The sequence below is a fragment of the Indicator indicator genome, chromosome 9, assembly GCF_027791375.1.
Source record: "Indicator indicator isolate 239-I01 chromosome 9, UM_Iind_1.1, whole genome shotgun sequence".
Taxonomy (NCBI): domain Eukaryota; kingdom Metazoa; phylum Chordata; class Aves; order Piciformes; family Indicatoridae; genus Indicator; species Indicator indicator.
The window spans coordinates 4500184-4520141 of record NC_072018.1 but is presented as its reverse complement, the minus strand read 5'-3'; positions in this window follow the sequence as shown (position 1 = coordinate 4520141).

Here is a 19958-nt window from a genome sequence, read left to right as displayed (position 1 = left end):
ATGATTCTGTGCTCAGAAGTGGGAGCTTGTGTGAGTCTCCAGCCTGCTGGCAAGAAGACTGACTACCTTCTTCTGCACTTCCTTCTTGCTCCTGATTAATGTCTTACAATGGATCTGCTTGTTCAGAAATGCCTTCAGGCACATGCCATCATTTCCTGGGATTGCAAAACAGGTCCCAAGCCCAGGAGATGACAGGCTGGACCTCACTGATAATGAGTGGTGCAAAGTTTTCATTCAGGTCCTTCCACTGCACGCTTCTCCATGATGATGCCCAGTTGCCTCTCCTTGTGCCTTAAGCAAATATCCTGGAAGGGCATGAACTAACAACTTGGACAATGGTTGTATCTTACCTGCTATAATCCTCTTTTCCCACTGAAGTTTGAAATACCCTTCCAAGAAGGGAACACCAACCAGGACCTGTGCCTGGGCTTGCTAATAACTCTTGCCTTTGGCAGACAATGAAGGAGGCAGAGGACAGGCATCCCCCCATTCCGTGGGGACTCGGTGTCAGGCCAGAGCTCACCATCAGCCCTGGTTCAGTTGGCTGATTAGCAAACCAGCATTTGCTAATTTGATGTAGAAAACTCAGTGCTTGCTGCTAAAGAGATTAAAAGGGTTCTCCATGGGCAATAGTTGGGAGAAGGTATTATCTTGTCACATATGGATTGATCAGGAATGTTATGCTTCTCTTCACCCTTGGGAATTCTTGGGGAAAACACTTGCTGACATGCACACAGTGCTGTGAACTCCTTTATTGCAGGCAGGGGAATCAGCCTTCTCCTTGGGCTGCTTTGATTTTCCAATCTGTCAAAAATCACAAGGAATAAACAGCATTGCCCATTCCCAGTCCTCCATGGCATACAAACACAGTCTTCTAAATCCGAATATACCTTCTGCTTGCCTGAGCTCACTCCCAAGCCAAGTTTGGGTCTCTATCTATTCCCACTTTGCACAAAACAGAGCAGTACATTTTCAGTTCAAACTCACATGTGTATTCAGACAGAGGCAGTTGCCAGGGGTAACTTCTCAGACAACTGCCCCTCCACTAGCCCCATCAAGTGTCAAGGCTTCAGTACAGCTTCCTGATGGAAGGCCCAAACACAGCTACCTGATGGCTGAAAAATAAAAGATTTTCACTCTACTAAGAATGAAACCAAGTGGTGCATGGATCCACACTAAAGAAGGAGAATTAGAATCATAGATTCATAGAATTGTTTCAGTTGGAAAAGACCTCTAAGACCATCAAGTCCAACACCACCATGGCCGTTAAACCATGTCCCAAAGTGCCATGCCCACACGTTTCTTGAACACCTACAGGGACACTGACTCCACCACCTCCCTAGGGAGCCTGTTCCATTGCCTGACCGCTCTTTCAGTGAAGAAATTTTTTCCTTATCTCCAACCTAAATCTCCCTTGGCACAGTTTCAGGCCATTTTCTCTCATTTTATCCTCTGATACTAGGGAGAAGAGACCAACCCCCACCTCACTACAACCTCCTTTCACGGAGTTGTAGTGAGCAATTGAGATCTTTCATCAGCCTCCCCTTCTCCAAGCTAAACAATCCCAGTTGCCTTAGCTGCTCTTTGTAAGACTTGTTCTCTAAAATTCCTAAATGGATTTATCCCATTTCCAGCATGAAGTTTCAAGTAAATAAGCATCAAGCTGTTGGCCTAAAATTCTTCTTGGGAGCTGTGGAGCTTTAATGAGTTCCCACCAGTGCCAGATTTGGGTATTTTCCCCTTTGCTTTTTCCTGCAGTCGCTATTTTCTTTTTAATGAAATGCCGCGGACATCGAGCCAGTCCACCTGCCAGGATGCTGCTGGCAGCTCAGGGTGGAAGCAATGAACATGGGGCAGCCCAGGAAGATTGCCTGGAGCTGGCACTGTCAGCACCATCCTCGGAAGTGACTTGGGTAGAGCAGAAGCAGTAATTGCAGAAGACATGGCAGGACTTAGTGCTTTTGGCAGCAGAGGCAGCAACTATTGCTGTGCCAGGCTGTGTGCCAGCACTCTGCTTTCCACAGTTTGGGAAATCAGCTTAAACTAAGTGGTGGTGGCCCTGTTTCCTTTGTACCTTTGTCATCTGCATTCAGCCCTGTTGGTGACCTTCATAGTTGTAATGGTGATAATATAAACAAGAACGTGATGATTCTGCTGCTCTTGGCAGAAGGGCCATCAGCAGCAGAATCATCCAGCAGCTGGATGTCATGATAAGGTGAAAGCTGCCCACCTCTTGCTGGAGAGCTCTGTGCACATCACAAACATGTAGAGGCTGCATCATGAAAGCTTTGTACAGGAGTTGGTGGATGTGGAGCCTGTTTTCAGTGCAGACATGCAGGGATCCCGCAGATTCCTGAATGGAGCATACACGGAGCTGGCTAGCTCAGTTCAAGGGTGTTGTCAGTGGCACCTTGCACAGGCCTTCATTTGTGCCACAAAGAAGGGTGCAAAAGGTTTACGGCAGACACAGCTCCTGACCCACCATGGAGGTACCTGAGAAGATGCCATGATGCAGCTGTTGCAGGATGGGGCAACACCAAAATCCACATTACAAGTTTCTTATGGCCTGCTGGACCACACAAAAGAAGAAACAGTTTGTAAATCACCTTTGAGTTGATCATCTGGGGAATTAATCAAGGAAAGATTCAAACTTCTGGGTACACATCAACATTTTAAAGTTGGGTTAGGCTTGATCCAGAATTAGTCCAGAACAGCTTCAGCTAAAGCCTGGTTAGAAGTGAACCACAAAGCCACCAGTCTGACTCTGCTGCTTTGATCTACTGCTTATTGCTTAAGTAATTCTTCTGTGAGGTGATTTTCCTTTCGCTCTGCTTTCCACCTCCATTTATTTTCAAAGCATTTTAAACATTCTTAACATGGGAATAAGCAAATAAGGTCTATAATGGCAGAAAAACAAATGCACTGCTTATATTCATGAAGATATTCTGTAGGAAACAACTTTCTCCTTTGACACATGATTGTCACCTTGAACTCTATGAAACCACAACCAGTTCATTTCTGGCTTAAAGTATTAATGGGAGATGGCTTTGCAGAGTAGAAGTTTGCCCTGCACAGAAACTTTTGTCATTACGAAGAGCACTCATGAGTTTCACAGAGTCTGCTCTAGCATTTTAAACTTCTTGTTGGTTTCTTAGAACTGAGGTTGGTTTTGTCCCCTCTCCTGCTTCACTTTCAGTTAAGGAGCCTGACAAGAAGTATGGTACAGAGAAGTGAAAATGAAGAATAAGTGTTTGTAGTTGACATTTAATTTCTGCACAGTTGGAAAGAGAAATGAGATTGTCTGTTGCTCAAGCCATTGTTTTTCCCAACCATCCAAGAACATAACAATTTGTTGTTTCTTTATTAAATATAATAGGGAGATGTTCAGATAATTTTTCCCTATCGAATTCTTATTCTTTGCAACTCATGCATGGTGGCAGCCTCTGAGCTCTCTCATTTGCTCTGCTTTCTGGTGTATTATTCAATTAACAGAGAGGCAATCTGTTATGTCCAACAGGTAATACAACAGAGCTTGATAAGCAAGCAAAACACAGAAAGATCTAATAATGTTTAATGAATTGGTACAGGCCCACATTTGGAGATGTTCTCTTGGCAGCAGCCTGGGACTTACACAATACATCAGCATGTCATTGGTGGATGAGAAGCTCAACATGAGCCACCAGTGTGCACCTGCAGGCCAGAAAGCATATTGTATCCTGGGCTGCATTGAGAGAAGCATGTCCAGCAGGTCGAGGGAGGTGATTCTCCCCTTCTGCTCCACTCTGGTGAGACCCCACCTGGAGTGCTGCATCCAGTTCTGGAGCCCCTCTTTCAGGAAGGACCTGGACATGTTGGAACATGTCCAGAGAAGGGCCATGAGGATGATCAGAGGGCTGGAGCAGCTCTCCTATGGTGACAGACTGAGAGAGTTGGGGCTGTTCAGTCTGGAGAAGGCTCCAAGGAGACTTTATTGTGGCCTTCAAGTATCTGAAAGGGCCCTACAAGAAAGCTGGGGAGGGAGTTTTTAGGATGTGAGGTAGTGATAGAACTAGGGGGAATGGAGATAAAATAGAAACGGTAGATTCAGGTTGGATGTTAGAAAGAAATTCTTCACCATGAGGGTGGTGAGACACTGGAACAGGTTGCCCAGGGAGGTGGTGGAAGCCTCATCCCTGGAGGATTTTGCAGCCAGGCTGGGTGGGGCTCTGGGCAACCTGATGTAGTGTGAGGTGTCCCTGCCTATGGCAGGGGAGTTGGAACTAGATGATCCTTGAGGTCCCTTCCAACCCTGATAATTCTATGATTCTGTGTCACTACTTGGGATCAAGAACAGCCATGTATTTCAAGGCTATGTTTGTTATGGGATATGTCAGTGTAGTTTTATCCATGAAGGCAAGGAAATCCCTTGCATACAGCACTGCCATTTCCTCCTGGCTTTTTAAAATACAGTCAGTGTGCTCACTCCTCACTCCAGGACCCCTTTTATCACTGGTAGTAAGAGGTTTGGAGTTGCGAAGATTTTCCATTGAGACATGAGAGTGAGCACCTTCCTGTTTCCATCTTGCATTCTCAGCCATGCCATGCCACAAGCCATGGTGCTGGAGGGACCAAAGAGTTTAGCAGGAAGAACTGCTTCTTCACTCTGCATCCAGAGAAGCAAACCAGATGATGCTGATGCTGACATACTCACCAAGCAAGAGTTAAAGGCTGTGAAGGGTATCTCTCTGGTGTGTTAAACCCAGGAGCTCAGCTATGGCTGCTGTCAAGTATACAGTTTTAAGGTAGTAAAGTGTCCTTCAGGTATCCACCATGGAGGGCATCAGACTGGAGAATGAGGCCATGAGTTGTGTGAAAGAAATGAAAATGCATGAGAAGCATTCCTGGAGACCAGAGAAAGTTTGATTGAAGGCATACAAGAAAATAATAATAATAACCTTTCTTTCTGTATTTCCAAAGTCTCTTTTCCTTTGGTTAGACAGGTCCAGGGTGGGAATGAGGGAGTGATTTATACTGTGGGTTTTAGGCTGATGCTAATGAATGACTGCATGAGGCTGGAAACTGGGAGGTTGTGGACACTGTGTGTGTTTTACAGTCTGTTTACTCCGTAATCTCCAGCAGTTACTGCATTTCCAGTGGAAGTGAAGGTTAGTGTTATAGAATCATAGAATCCTTTAGGCTGGAAAAGACCTTTAAGATCATTGAGTCCAACCACTAACCTCACAGTCAAGTCCAACACTAAACCACGTTCACAGGTGCCATGTCTACGCATCTTTTAAATACCTCTAGGGCTGGTGGCTCCACCACTTCTCTGGGCAGCCTGGTCTAGGGCTTGACAACTTTTCTGGAGAAAAAGTCTTTCTAAAGTCCAATCTAAACCTCCCCTGGCACAACTTGATGCCATTTCTTCTCTTCCTCTCATCCTATCACTTGTTCCTTGGGAGAAGAGACCAATCCCACCTCACTACAACCTTCTTTCACAGATCTATAGAGAGCAAGAAAGTCTTCCTTCAGACTCCTTTTCTCCAGATTAAAAAAAAAACATTTTCTTCTGCTGTTCTTCATAAAACTTGTTCTCCAGACCCTTCACCACCTTTGTTGCTCTTATTTGGACCTGCTGTAGCACTTCAATGTCCTTCTTGTAGTGAGGGGCCCAAAACTGAAGGCAGTGTTCGAGGTGTAGCCTCACCAGTGCTGAGTGCAGTGGGGTGATCACTTCTGTGATCAGTGCTGGCCACACTGTTTCTGATACAGGTCAAGATGCTTGCCTTCTTGGCTGCCTGGGCACTCTGCTGGCTCATATTGAGCCAGCTCTCAACCAACGTTTCTGTGCCAGTTTAGGGCCAGACAGATCCTCTGTTGCCCTGAGAGGGACAAAAGAATGACACTCACACGAATGGATTGGAGAGTGATGGAAAGTTTAAATGGAAAAGCAATTGGTGAAACTACAAAAACTACAAAGCACAGTAGCAGAGAATCCCTTATACCACACCCAAAGGCCTCCCAACTCTTCCCTTCTCCCCACCTGAGGGTCTACCCAAAACTCCCAGGGCTCTTTCCTCCCTCTCCTCCCAGCTAGGCTAGTCTCAGGCTGGCCAGGTCTGAGACTGCTCTCCCCCTTCTCCTCCTGGCATGAGCCCTAGACAGGCTTAAGAGGCCTTGAGATGCTCCCCCACCGTTACCCAATAGAGAGCATCTCCCACGGGAGCAGAGAGGGAAGCAAGGGGAAGAGAATGACTTTGCAGAGGAATGTATAGGGTGCAGGATTTGTGGGTAGAAACAGGCTGATTCCTGGGTCCACCTCATTGGCTTGGACACCTGGGACACTGGAAGTGTAACCTACGTGGCAGTATCAGGAGGCACCCAGCATAAACTGCCACAAGTCCTTTTCTACCAGGAATCTTTTGAGCCACTCTGCCCCAAGCCTGAGGCATTCAGTGGGGTTGTTGTGACCCAAGCACAGGTCCCAGCACTTGGCCTTGTTAAATTGCATACCCAATGACCTCAGCCCATTGATCCAGCCTGTCCAGGTCCCTCTGTAGAGCCTTCCAGCCCTCAAGCAGATCAAGACTCCCACCCAACTTGCTGTGGTCTGCAAACTCACTGAGGGTGCACTCTATCTCCTTATCCACATCATTGAGAAAGATAATAAGGAGAACTGGCCCCAGCACTGAGTGCTGGGGAACACCACTTGTAACCAGCTACCAACTGGATGTAACTCCATTCACCAGCACTCTCTGGGCCCTGCCATCCAGCCAGTTTTTAACCCAGTGAAGAGTACACCCATTCAAGCAACAAACAGCCATTTTCTCAAGGAGCATGCTCTGGCCATGCTCAGAATAAAATAAGAAAAATCCAGGAAAAATACATTGATGCAAAGCCAAATATAAGAGACTGGAAATCATTGAGAATTCTTGTACTGACTTCAGTGAAATGTGATCAGTATCTACAGGGAAAAGCAGATAAATATGCTTGGAATTATGTTCCTTGAGAAAACACTTAAAGGATTTGGATAAGCCAAATTTGGAGAGAAATAAAGAGATTACTCTGAGTTAGTATAGAGCACATTTAAGTCCTAATACACTGCTTCTACATGAAATCTTGTTGTATTTAACGTTAAGATTAGGATCTGTGGAAAAATAGACTGGAGTACAGGTCAGCCTTCTTAAAAAATCAGGCTTGATCTGTAATCCCTAGGGAAAGAGACAGTGTAAGTCTGAGCTGCTTAATATGGTAATATCCATAAGAAAATTATTTTGGGAGGCACTTGAAAGGCAGAACTCACATCTTCAAAGGATCCACAGATTCCTCTTGACTGGAATGAAATATTTGGGCAGTCTAGAAAGTCGTTTTCCTGATACTTGCTCAAGAAAATAAACAGAACTTTCTTTCTAGTAAGCCAAGTGTAGCACCCAGTGTGAGTCCTGCTGAGAATTTCAAGGGGAAGAAGAGATGGCAAGAAAAACAGCAAACAGAAACAAGGGTATGATGAGAGATTGCTGCCTGGGGCTGAGGAGGGCAGGTAGGCACTTGCTGAAGGCAGGAGCCCATGGGAAGTGTTAGTGCAAAGGGAATAAGTGACTGATGAATACAAGCTCTGTGTTTGTGCACTAGATGGACAAGGGAAGGTTCTGCCCATCAGGGAAGCATCACAAGAAGCCCACTGCTTACATCTATCCCTGCAGTTCCTGCCCATCCCCTGAAGATCTGTTGAACTGACTCTACTTTTATTATCCAAAAGATAAAATAAGTTTCTTTGTTGGCTTTAAAGGCCAAGTTTGCCTGAATAAGGAATAAGAACTGCAGGACTTGGCCTCTTTTCAGAGGCTTCTGGATGGGTAGAGTTGGTGTGCCCTCCAAAGTTGCCACTCTTTTTGCCCCAGCTGCACAGCAGCCTCCACAAAGAGGGCATCCCTGTATGTAAGCCCATGAGAGATACACAGGTGTGTACACGTACATAGGTATATGTTTCATATGGCCCTTAACAGACCATAGATGTCTCTCTTCATTCAGTGATGCAAAGTACACTGATCAGAAGCAGAAAAGGGATGTTCAGACAAGGTCATTGAACAGCCCACCCAAAAACACCCAGGAATGCTGTCTAGCAAAAAAAAAAAAAAAAAAAAAAAAAAAAAAAAAAAATTAGGGGAGAGTTTAGCAAGAAACTAAACACTTTCAGAAAGATTTTTTTCTTCCAAGTTGCTAGTGTTACTTCATCCTATGTGCTGTCAGGAACAACTCTTACTAGTAAGAAACCACTCATTTATTATTAAGTAATCTTTCACCTTGCAAAATTATTTCTTTTTTTTTTTTTTTAATACTCTTCACAAGGGGCATTAAGCAACACTGGCTGCAGTTTGCACTCAAATCAAAAGAAGTGGTGGAGTCACCATCCCTGGAGGTGGTCAAAAACCACGTAGACATGGCACTCTGGGGCATGGGTTTGTGGGCATGGTGGTGGTGGGGTGATGGTTAGACTCAATGATCTTAGAGGTCTCTTCCAACCTTAATGATTCTATGATTCCATTAAATATGAATACCAAGTATGCATGTCCCACAGATCCATGTTACCTCTTCTCCCTCTAGTGGCCATTTCTCCATAGAAAAACCCCTGTCGTGGAGACAGATCACAGCGTGCTGGAAAAGATGCTTTTCATTTCAAGAGTCTGCTTTTCTGCTTGGATGTGTCTCACCAACAGATCTAATGTTGCTGGTCAAAGGCAACACCCTGTGATGTTGCACATGAGAGGGACAATCATCTCTTTCAAAACCACAGCCAAAATGATTTTTTTTGGAGTGGGGCCAGCTTTCTTTCTATTGCTGAATTACTGATCCAGCAAAAAAAGCACAAACCCCATTTCTAATCTGCCACGTGACAATTACATTAATAAGTCCCTGCTCTGTGCTGGTGTTCCAAAAAGAAACACTAGGACAGGAACAGGTTTTTCACAAAATCACAGAATACATCCAGTTGGAAGAGACCTCAAAGATCATCCAGTCCAACCCTTGACCCAGCACTGAAGGGTCAACACTAGACATATCCCTAAGTGCCAGGTCCACAGGCCGCCTGTACACCCCTAGGGATGGTGACTCCACCACTGCCCTGAGCAGACCATTCCAATGTTTGAGAATCCTCTCTGTGAAGAAATATTTCCTAATATCCAGCTAAACCTCCCCTGACTCAGCTTGTAACCATTTCCTCTAGTCCTGTTGCTTGTCATCAAGAAGAGGCTGCCCTTCCCTCACTCCAACCTCCCTTCAGGTAGTTGTAGAGAGTTATGAGGTCTCCTCTCAGCCAGACTGAACAGCTCCAGTTCCCTCAGATGTTCCTTGTAGGTCATGTGCTCCAAGCCCTCCATGATCCTTGTTGCCCGTCTTTGGATATGCTCCAGCACCTCAATGTCCTTCCTGTAGTGAGGGACCCAGAACTGAACACAATACTCGAGGTGTGGCCTCACCAGTGCTGAGCACAGGGGGATGATCACCTCCCTGTTCCTGCTGGCCACTGTGTTTCTAACACAAGCCAGGATGCCATTGGCTTTCTTGACCACCTGGGCACACTGCTGACTCTCATTCAGTTGACTATCAACCAGTACCCCCAGGTCCCTCTCCGAGTTGCAGCTTTCAACCACACATGCCCAAGTCTGTAACTTCCCATGGGGTTGTTATGAGCCATCAGTCTAACCTGTCCAGATCCCACTGTAAAGCTTCCCTACCCTCTAGCAGATCAACAGAGCCACCCAGCTTGGTATCATCTGCACCCTCACTGAGGGTGCACTCAATCCCTTTATCCAGATCATTAATAAAGATATTAAAGAGGACAGGTCCCAGTACTGAACACGGGGGGACACCACTAGTGACTGGGTGCCAGCCAGATTTAACTCCATTCACCACCACTCTTTGGGCCATCCAAACAGTTTTTTGTCCACTGCAGAGTGGATTTGTCCAAGCCTTCTGCCATGAGTTTCTGAAGGAGAATGCTGTGGGAGACAGTGTCAAAAGCTTTACTGAAGTCCAGGTAGCCTTTCCCTCATCCAGTAGGCAGGTCACCTTATCTAGCTAAGTATTTCAATTGATTTCACTTCCTATATTTGATAGGAAGTATTACAACTCCTTAAAGCAATATCACTTTCTTAATGGTAAGAAGGGGTGCATATAAGCACATAAAACACTCATACCATTTGACTGCATAAAAAAACCTGAGGTATTTCTGCTGCTTGTGAGTAGCATCATTGCTGCTACCATGATGATGGCATAGTGAGAAAATTATACACATACTTTCAGATTATAAACTGAATGAAGGCATGAACCCTGTTGCTATATAGCAACAAGATTCCAGAAATGCAGAGAACAGAGAATCTCAAAAGTCATAGAATCATAGAGTTGTTAGGGTTGGAAGGGACCTCAAGGATCATCTAGTTCCAAACCCCTGCCATGGGCAAGGACACCGCACACTAGAGTGAGTTGCTCAGAGACACATCCAGCGTGGCCTTAAAAACCTCCAGGGATGAGGCTTCTGCCACCTCCCTGGGCAACCTGTTCCAGTGTCTCACCACCCTCATGGTGAAGGCCACAATAAGGTCTCCTTGGAGCCTTCTCTTCTCCAGACTGAACAGCCCCAGCACTTTCAGTCTGTCCTCATAGGAAACTCTTCCCAGAAGTCCTTTATTGAGGTATTGTAGAATCCCCAGCATTAGTCTCAGAGTCCCACTTACAGAAGAAGTCTCAGAAGCCCTTAACAGATGGAGCAGCTAACAGAAGTCCCAAGCACATCCCTTGCAGCATCCCTTACACCAAAGCCCTAGCCAGAAGTAGGTAACCAACAGAAGCAGAAGTCCTTAACAGCCACAACTGAAGACCCCTAACCGAAGACCCCTAACCAAAGATCCCTAACCAAAGTGACTCTTGCTCAGAGTGGCTTTTTTATATACTCTTTGTTATCAATCCCCAGTAAAACCCAACCACAAATATAAGCTAAAATCTTTTCCCAATAAAAGGTGCCAGCATGTCAAGGAGGTGGCTTCTGCAGCATGCTTCAATCCAGGGGTGCCAAGGTGAGGCTGTTGTTCTTGGCACACATGGAATGCTATTGTATTGCTCTAGGCAGCGTGCTAAGGAATTGCTCAGCTAAGGAATCATGCACTCTGCACGTGTACAGCAGCTGCCCTCTGAACAGTGGCTGCCACAATAAGCATTGCCTGAGATAATATTTGTTTCCCCTCCTTACCTTGGAATAAATATGGTAATACTATTATTGATAATATCAATTTCTATTGATATATAAAATGTCTGGAGTATCCACTGAAGCCAGAAAGCCTAGGGCAACAGATACGCTGCAGTATTGTTCCTGCAGGAATTTGCAGCCTGGATAGGGAAGATAGGTAAACAGAACGTGTGGAGAAAGAAGGGAAAAGAGATGCATATGGTCACACAAGAAGTCAAAGAGCATGTAAGAAGAGAAGTTTTATGAGCAGAGGTTTTATGAACCATATGCTCACAGCTCAACACCTGGGTCACACAGACTCGATGTAAAAAGCATACCCAGAGCTCACTGTATGTCATGTTGTGTGGTAATTTTAGACTGATGCCTAGGAAATTTTCCACAGATCGTGAGTAAAAGTGGTAGAGTGTAAATAAATTACCACTGGATGTAAAGAGAAAATAATGATAAGGTCTAAATAATCACATTAGCCTGATAACTAACATGAAGTTAATTGTACAAACTAAAACTCTCTCTTTTTTGGCTTCTTAGATCTAGCAGGTACTAGCTAGTTGCTTCTGCTGGCTTGCTGACCTTGGTTGTGTTCTTGTGGCTAAGTACTAATAAGCTCCTCTCTGCTCTTCTCTCTTCTTTTCCCTTGTACAGGGTGGGGGGAAGGGAGTCGAGAGGGGGAAGCTATTGGTAACCCCCAGTTTTGTCCAGAGGGGTTCTTGTGTTGTTTATAAATTGTAAATAGATGTAAATATGGTATCTTTTGTACATAGTCATTGCATTTCCTATTTCTAGAGTGTAGTTTTGCTTGTAAATATAGCTTCATTTGCTTCCATCTGAGCTGTTCTGGCAATTTTATTTTGGAGGTAATTTCAACCCACCACATGTTGGAAAACCAAGGAGCAGCTCCCTTCATCCTCTCACTTTCCACTGCTGAAAAAGAAGCAAAAGACTAACAACGTCATGTTGTGAAGGTGTTTCATCTCAGATACCTCTCTAATCCGGCTTGCCACAGAGAAATGCTCCCTGCCTCTAAACAAAACCCAACCTGCTCATGTACGAAATTGAATCTAGTAAATCAATAAAGTCCTGAAATTTAAGTCAGGGCCATTTTAAGGTGCATTTGCCATTCAGAGGCTGAAACGAAACACCTCATAACGCTGTTTAGTCAGAAGCCACATTGCTAATCCCAAATAGAAAAGCAGCAGTAATCTGTATGCTTCTGCATGCTGATAGCAAAGGAGAGGAAGCCCTGAACAGGAAGGTTCTTGCAGGCTAAATATGGATCAGAGTTTTCAGCCAGTATGTTTGTACTGTAGTCCTAAATCACCTGGCAACTAGTAGAGTCCCAAAGGATGTCTCTTTGACTGAGAGTAACTTGCTTGGTCGCTGCATCACAGACACCTTTCAGGTGTCCATCCATCACCCAGTCAGTACAAAGTCTGTGTTCATCTCATCAAGGAAAGGTGTTTTCCTAAGGACAGGACAGTAGGCACTTCCATTAGAGAGAAGCAGCCATATCCCTTGCACCTGTTTCACAGGGTTGTAGGTCTTCCAGGCAACCATTTCAAACCATGGTTTGAAATTAGAGAAGAATAGGTTTAGATAGGCTATTAGGAAAAAGTTCTTTACCATGAGGGTGGCTGAGCAGTGGAACAGGTTCCCCAGAGAGGTGGCTGGGGCCCCATCCCTGGTGATATTCAAGGTGAGGTTCGACAGGGCTCTGGGCAACCTGATCTAGTTGAGGATGTCCTTGCTCACTGCATGGCAGTTGGACTGGATGACATTTAGAGATCAATTCCAATCCAAGTGATTCTATGATTCTGTGCTTCCACTTCTCACTTTCTCCCTGAATATGTTTAAAGGAAGCCTTTACAACAAAGGCAAACCCAGTGGTTTGAGCTCTCCTTGTTAAGCTTTGTCCTCTTTCAGAAGCTCCCCTCCAATGAACAAGCTCTGCCTCTTTAATCTCCCTCTTTTCACATCCCATCAGCTGCAAAGGCCAAAGCAAGAGGTGCATTTACCAAGGCTCTTTCCTTCAGAAGCCAGGTAATACCTTTCAGAAGATTGGTTTTGCTTATCTCAAGAGAGATTTACCAGAGGTTAGTGCACTTTTTATTTTGGAGATGATTGCTATCAGCACTGGAAAAGCTTCCCAAGATTGCCAAGAGGAAATGTCACATCACAGTATCTGATTTCCAGAGCTAGGGTACAGAACAGCCTCTTTGACTGAGACCCAGAGCAGCACTCTCATGAGAATTCCCTCATGGGGATTTTCAGTATTATTATCAATTTAAACATTGCTCAAGAAATGCTATTTGCATAATTAAGAACAGAATGTTTTCAGGGTGATTGTAATCAAGGACAGAGAAATGGCAGCCTGGCTATTGGAAGTCAGATGAGCCTTCCAGGGTGATGAGCATCACCTTGGCACTGGTGGGGTTGCACCTCAAATACTGTGTTCAGTTTTGAGAACCTCGCTCCAGAGAAGGACAACAAAGCTGGTGAAGGGTCTAGAGGAGTGGCTGAAGGAAGTGGAGTTGTTTAGTCTGGAGAAGAGGAGGTTAATGATATACCTCATTGCTCTCTACAACTACCTGAAAGGAGGTTGTAATGAGGTGGGGTCACTCTCTTCTTGCTAATATCAGATGATAGAATGATAGGAAATAGCATGAAACTGCACCAGGGGAGGTTTAGGTGGGTATTAGAAGAATTTCTTTGCTGAAAGAGTGGTGAGGCATTGGAATGGGCTGCCCAGGGAGGTGGTGGAGTCACTGTCCATGGAGGTATTCAAGAAACATATGGACATGGCACTTTGGGACATGGTTTAATGTCCATGGTGGTCTTAGTTGGATGGTTGGACTCAATTTTACATGTCTTTTCCAAACAAAACAATTCTATGATTCTATGATGAATAGCAAGGAGATGTGTTTTTGCTGCTGACACCTATGTCCTTATCCCCAGTGTTGTTTCAGCAGAGCTACACTTTCCAGTGAGCATCTAGAAAACACATATGGAGTCACTTTAGAAGAGCCATACAGACAAAGATTGCTTGTCTTGAAGATCAGAGATAGGAGTAAAAGCAAGCTCAGACTCCCATTACAACCAGCCCATGACTTGCAAGAAGTCTCTTGCACCAGAGCTCAGGGGCATTGAGATTTTCATGGGGGCTTTTCCCTGCCTTGGAAATCCCAGCCTAATGAGATGCTGTCAGAGTGAAAAACAGCTGTTGCTTTAAGGAAAACAAATAATGTCAACTTCTTGGAAGGCTTTGCTGTAGTTCCCTATATTCCTGTTACACACATTTAAACAAACTGTTTTGAAGAAGTGGTAAAATACAAAGAAGTAGAATCATAAAACTTTACAAGATTTCATTAACCTTGATGGAAACTAATGCTAAGTTAGTTGAAAGTCCTTGGAAGGCAGGAGGACAACATGAAGTGCCGTGTATGGAAAAAACCTTTAAGAAACTGCACCATATTACGAATGCACAAATACGAAGTTTATGTCTTCCCCACTGGGCAACACTAGAAGATATTGCATGCAAGAAACAAAACTAAAAGCCCTCAAATTTAGGTAAAATCCTGACCAGTTAATGGTCCTAATTCTTCTCAGGCACACAGGCAAGCCTATGTAGAAAAGCCCCATCCTAATTCACCGGGTTCTCCCTTTGTCTTTTGCAGTGAAAATATGACCAGTCCTCTGCTTATTAACAACAACACTCAGAGTCATAGAATCATAGAATGGGCTGGGTTGGAAGAGACCTCCAAAGGTCATCTAGTCCAATCCCCTCTGCAGTAATCAAGGGCATCCTCAACTAGATCAGGCTGCCCAGAGCCTTGTCAAGCCTCACCTTGAATATTGCCAGGGATGGGACCTCAACTACCTCCTTGGCCAACCTGTTCCAGTGTTCCACTACCCTCATAGTAAATAATTTGTTCCTAACATCCAATCTAAATCTACTCTTCTCTCATTTGAAGCCATTGCCCCTCATCCTTTCACTACAGGCCCTTGCAAACCGTCTCTCTCCATCCTTATCCTCACAGAGAGGCAAGTTGCCTTAGTTATGCTCTCCTTGCCTGGAAAGCAAACAGCACAAATACTGTAGGCACAAGTATTATAGCCAGGCAACCATATTCTGTAGGGTAGAGGAGGTTCTTTACAGCCCTAAAGTGATGCTGACATTGGCTTCAGCTTTTCTAACATCCCACATTTCTACAAAACCATTAGTCAAATGCCTTTCCAAAATTTCCAACAGCCTGTGCAAGCATTCCTGTTTGCAAACTAGAGAGATCTCATGTCTGCTAAGCATGGGATTAATGTCCATGCCCTCTATTCCTGTCATCAACCTGGCACCCCTATACCCTATACTTTCATTACTGTTTCCTGGCAACACAGCACCGAGACCCTTTCATGAATGCCAACGATCCCTACTCATCCCACCAGCAGTCCTTCCTGGAGAGCCCTGCTAAAATGAATGAGTGGATCAGTGACATCTGCTCCTACAACAGCAGACTCAAACACAAAATCTTTTTTTTTTTCCTGCAGGGGGAAAGTATTATTAAGGTGATTTGTTACCTAAAAATCGCTCCCATTTTTCTTTTTAGGCATTTCTTTTCTGAGTCATACTGTATTATTTCACCCCAAAATGTAACAATCCTATTTCTGTACAAGCCTCATTCATCAGTTTGATTTTATCAGCTGGGCAGTTTGATTTTATTTTTTATTTATTTATTCTCCCCCCCAGTTTACAGTATCAGTGTGTGGTTATGTGTCAAATCTAATACAGTGCATACACCTTTTTTCCTGTCTTTTCCTTTTTTTTTCTTAAGAAAAGTGATTAGAATTTCCATTTTTAAGGAGAGAGATTGTTTCATTAACAGTAAGGCTAAAGACAAACAACCATGTTGTAAGGACTTTTTAAAAGGGTATGTAGTGATAGGATGAGGGGTGATGGCTTTCAACTGAGATGTAGAGTAGATGCAAGGAAGAAGTTCTTCACTGTGAGGGTGGTAAGGCACTGGAATATGTTGCCCAGAGAGGTTGTGGAGATATTCAAGGCCAGGTTGGATGGAGCTTTGTGTAACCTGATCTAACTGAAGATGTCCCTGCCCGTGGCAGTGGAGTTGTAACTGGATGATCTTTAAGGTCCCTTCCAACCCCAATCATTGTCTGATGTCATGCCTTATCCTAGTTGAGTGATATGACTCCTGAGCCTTCTTGGCACTAAACTAAGGCAGAAATAACTAATGGCAGAAAAGCAGGAAAAGAAGATGCTTTCTCTCTCTTATGCTGTTGTGAATGCACAGGGAGAGAGGTTTGCTCCTGCCAAGAACAATTTCTCCTTGATGCTGGAGCAGGCAAGGGGTGCGAAAGGCAATACAGAAACAGCATTGTCAAATAGAAAAATATTTGCCTTTATTTTTCTCTTCTCAGATACAGAAAGGAAGGGGAAGAGGAGGGGAAGAGAAGGGGAAGAGAAGGGAAGAGGAGGGCAAAGAAAGCGCAAGGGAAGGGACAAGATCATTCCATACCACTGTAATCCTACCCTGGAGGGTGCACACAATACTCCTCCTTCTGCTGTACTGGGGACTTTTCTATCCACCAGAAGCCTTTCTCAGCTGCACTAATAATCTGAAATAGTACCAGCTAGCAAGCTTCTTTTTCAGTCTAGAGGAATTGGTTAAAAAAAAAAATTCAATCAAATAACCAAAAGTACTTCTTCTGAATTAGGATTAGGACAAGGGGTTTAAGTATATGGAAAGAAAAAGGAAAACAAACAAACAAACTCAAACAAACAAAAATCCAAAACAAAAACTAAAAAAAAAAAAAAAAAAAAACAAACAACCAAACCAAACACAAAAACTCCTATTATCTTCTGTTCTTGGTTACCAGGGACTTCTTTCACCAGTATTCTGATACCAGCAGGCATCTCTCTTCCGTTTCCATTTTGCTGGTTATTTTAGATTATGAAGGGTATCTGCAGTTCTCTGATGAACATTTCATGTGACTCCCATTCCTTACATACTCCCTCTCCAGCCCTGGTGAGGCTTTAGTTAATGCTAGGGTGCTCATTTAACAAATGAATGCACCCTGACTGTGCCTACCTTCCGCAGGGTCTTGCTCATGCTGAAATCCTGTCAGCTTCACAGCATGCAGATCCAGAGAAGGTATATTGCATGGTCTTACCATCCAGAAAAAACACTGTATTGACATAGAATCAATACTGAGGTTTGTAGTGATTCTGCCAATATTGTCAATACTTTAACGTCCTAAGGTAAAATTTGTTTGACTTGAAAAAGATCTGAGCATAGCCTGGAACAGTTAATTTTCTGTGTGTTTCCCTCTGGCAGCTGGCTGTGTTTTGAAGTCAGGGCAAAAAAAAAAAAAAAACCTTTAGGGTCATTAACACTGCTCTATGACCATCTGCACAGCAAGGGGTGTTTTTTCCCCTCAACAGTTGTTTGCTTGGATAAAACTGTGCAGGTAGTGAGAAAGTGAGTAATGTGCTTCAATCACATTTAGCAGATCTAAAGAGTTAGCTGTCCCTTTCTGTAATATACAACCCTGTCTGTGTTAGCCTAAAATGAGTTTAAGATGGATTCCCTGAAGAAATGTTTGATGGCATATAATCTGGCTGCTGAGCAGTATTTCTTAGGGTGACAGCATCCCCAGCTGTGGCTGTTGAACAAAGTCAGCTTGGGGATGTTCTCTGTGTAAAAGCAGATGTTTCCCCCCAGCCAAAAAAAACCAACCCAAAACAAAACAAAACAAATCAATATTTCCAGAGGACTCACTGAAGAGCTGTGACACAATCCATGGCTGGAGTCATTTATACACACATGTGGTCTCAATATACAGAGGCAAGACTGACACTGTTATGGCCACAATGGACTAGGGAAAGTCACAGAGGGTACAGAGACGTGAGTGTTGAGCACCAAGCAACAATATTCTTCTTCTCCTCATTGGTAGATCCACTTAGTAAAGGACAGTCTACTCCCTCCCCAGGGTATGGATTCCTCCCTGCATGTATCATCTGCAATCAAGAGTTAAAAGTTTGCCAAAGCCCAAAGGGACAAAGACAGTGCCAAGAATTTTTAGCTGCTGAGCTATAGAGAGAAGGCATGGATGAAGTCCAAATGCTCCCAATTAGCTGACCCTCCCTCAGTCACATTTTGGATGCCAGTTCTCACTCACAGGCACCATTTTCAGAAGATTAGAAGCCAGTCTGCCAGAGTTGAGAAGCTAAAGGCTGTTCCTTACAGGGCTGCCTGCAGAGCGGCAGCTGGTGCTTGGATGGAGACTGAGGCAGAGGGAGGCTTTACTAGGAACACTCAACACCAGAATAGGAGAATGAGATCAGTAGATTTGTGCTTTTGTTTAATATCTTAACTTTCTGCAGGACAGGCTACAGAAATTTCCTCACTTTCCAAGAAAAAGCATTTCCAAACACCAAATTTCTCTTTATTGTTATTTGCAAATGGTTAATGCTGCTTTATTCCTAACATAGCATTAAGGAGGACTAAGTATTCCCAGTGACTGATGAAATAGTTAAAACCTAGACACAAAAAGAATCCAAACTTCCAGAATATTTTGCCATCAACAAACACCTTCTCAAGGTTATTTAGCTGAGATTTTGTATCATGTGGAAAAGGTTAGTGTTCTACTGCTAACACTTTATCACAGGACCCTGCTGGAGCAGGTCCAGAGGAGGGCCACAAAGATGATGAGAAGGCTGATGTACCTCTGCTATGAAGACAGACTGAAAGAATTGGGGCTGTTCAGCCTGGAGAGGAGAAGGCTTTGGGGAGACCTTATAGCTAGATTTCAATATCTGAAGGGGACCTCCAGGAAGGCTGGGGAAGGACTGTTTGAAGGGCTTGTAGTGATAGGGTGAGGGGCAATGGTTTGAAACTGGAGAAGGGCAGATTTAGATTGGACATCAGGAGGAAGTTCTTTACAATGAGAGTGGTGAAATACTGGAACAGATTGCCCACTGATGTGATTGAGGCCCCATTACTTGAGACATGCAAGATCAAACTTTATGTGGCCCTGGGCAGCATGATCTAGTTGGAGTTGTGCCTGCTCACTGCAGGGGGGTTGGACAAGATGCCCTTTGAGGGTCCCGTCCAACTCAAAGCAATCTATGAATCTGTTTGGGAGAGGGGACTCTAGAAAAGGCACTGTATTTTAAGGCAACACTACCCACTGGGTGCATCTTCATTGACAAATTTGTATAAGCTGGCTCTGTGCTTTTAGTCCTGCACCTTGCTCTCAGATTGAGGTGGGGAGCTCACTTTTCTTGTCTGCTTTATAGCTGCACTTCTCCATGCATTCTTAGATGGTTTCAGTACCTACCTGAATCAAGCAGGGGAGGGAAGAGCAGCAACTGCTGCCACCCAAGCACCTCAGATTACCAGTGGTTTCATAGAAGTTATCCTTCTGAGCTTTAATACCTTGATGGTGTTGCTACACAAGCTGGCTAAATTAATGTTAGGGCAGAAATGTCTCCCTGTGCTGGAAATCACACTTTGGCAGTGACACAGACTTACCTTAGAGAGTAACTGTGAGATCATATTTTCACCTCTGACAAACCACTAATGTCAGAGAAAAGAAGTTGTATAGGTTGAATGGGATTCTCCAGGATAAACTGTTACTTCACACAGAATTCAGCAGGCAGAGGGAGGAGTATTGGGAGAATTCATAGTTCCTCTGTCTTGCAAGAAAAGAACAAAATATCTTCTGGGTT